This window comes from Spinacia oleracea, chromosome 6 (genome assembly GCF_020520425.1).
Source record: "Spinacia oleracea cultivar Varoflay chromosome 6, BTI_SOV_V1, whole genome shotgun sequence".
In the NCBI taxonomy this organism is placed as follows: domain Eukaryota; kingdom Viridiplantae; phylum Streptophyta; class Magnoliopsida; order Caryophyllales; family Amaranthaceae; genus Spinacia; species Spinacia oleracea.
Window position 1 is genome coordinate 17,877,756 of NC_079492.1, and position 1,777 is coordinate 17,879,532.

Consider the following 1,777-nt stretch of genomic DNA (forward strand, 5'->3'; position numbering starts at 1 on the left):
AATGTGTTGGTGCTTACGTTCGACCCAACCATTTTGTTGAGGAGTACCAACACACGAAGTTTGAAAGAGGATCCCATTTTCATCAAAATAATCCAACATACATCTAAATTCAGTGCCATTATCACTACGAACGAATTTAACAGTCGTTTCAAATTGACGCTCAATCATAGCAAAGAAAGAGCGAAAAGCTTTATAAACTTCTGTTTTCGAATGCAATAAATATACCCACACTGCTCTTAAAAAATCATCTACCAATGTCAAAAAATAATGCGCACCACTAGTTGAAGGAATAGAGTTTCGCCCCCATAAATCACAATGTATTAATTCAAAAATTCTATGGCTTTGCTATCACTAACATGAAAACTTTCACGATGTGCTTAGCTTGTGGACAAATTCCACATGCTTTATTTAATTTCTTTGGAATATTACGAGTACAATTCTTAATAGCAGGAACTAACTTGAGAACTCTATCAGACGGATGCCCCAGTCGACGATGCCATAATTGAAACGTAGATACTCCAGGAACTGTCACCGCACACACTGTAGGTATTTCCCGGAAATAGTGGAGTCCATCCTTCCGCTAACCGGCCCCAATCAGGCTCCCCGAATGTTGGTCCTGTATAGCAAAAAGAGATTCAGTGAATTGGACAAATAATTTAGAATCATCAATTAACTGCGACACCGACATTAAATTGCAATGTAAATTGGGAACATATAAAACATTTTCAAGAATTAATGTGCTGGAAAGGGTTGCTTAACCCTCCATGGTAGCTATTACGTTATTCCCGTCGGGCAGTCCAACAAGGGAAGCAATAATGGATACCGTTTTTCAGACGGGTTGCATCACCCGTAACATGACGAGAGGCACATGTGTCTATGATCCATGGCATTGAAGAGCACGAACCTGTCATTTTGTCCATATTGGAGTTTTTATTATTGAGCATATTGAGTAATGCACGTATGTGCTCAGGTGTATACTCCACAACAACGTTTGAGAGATTCTCATCAGAAGTAGGGTTGCCCTCCCATACGATGTTGCTGCTAGACACGGCATTAGCCCGTGCAGGAATACCGCGACCCCGACCTCCAGAACCAGAAGCCGTACCACCCTTGGAAGAGCCTCCCTTAGAGCGACGATTCTTCACCTCTTCATACCACTCCGGGTAGCCATGGAGCTTGAAACAAGTAGTGTTATCATGGTCGTCACACTTGCAGTGGGTGCAAGTAAGTTGTGACTTATCGGGCCTCTCAAAATGAGGCTTGGGATGGTCAGTTTGGATGGCAAATATTGCTTGAGAGGAAGAAGACGGGTAGAATAAAGAAGCAAAAAAAAATTGTGAGTATGGTTTGCTAGGCTGCTAGCTCCGATACCATGACAAATTAATTAGGGTAGATAGTTTTCTTGCTTGTATTTCACAATGACGTATGTTTATATATACAGCTTCTAAGGTAGGGCTTTTAGGTTAACTACAATAAATACCAATACAACCTTGAAGCCCAAAGAATATATATATATATATATATATATATATATATATATATATATATATATATATATATGTAAGCCCTAATATACGAGGTGGATCTTGGGCGGATAAAGTGGGTGGGGCGGGTCTCTTAAGAAGTAGTGACTCTTTGGAAACGCATTAGTTATTTCAAAAATGTAACAATTGGACAGGAAACGTTCACACCATAATAAACTAGACATTTTAAGTTTGTAACTTGGATAGACCTTGACAAATTTGTATCTCAAGATCATTTTATGTTTGTAACTTAT

The 1,777-nt window shown here is 39.3% G+C and overlaps 1 long non-coding RNA gene across 1 annotated transcript; it reads right to left on the bottom strand.

Annotated features, from left to right (window-relative positions):
• Positions 1-281: 281 nt before the first annotated feature.
• LOC130462556 (uncharacterized) lies at positions 282-1,456 on the bottom strand. The gene is made up of 2 exons (XR_008923048.1): positions 905-1,456; positions 282-616 (listed from the first exon to the last, which is right to left on the bottom strand). It is a non-coding gene; the product is annotated as an uncharacterized lncRNA (long non-coding RNA).
• Positions 1,457-1,777: the final 321 nt, after the last annotated feature.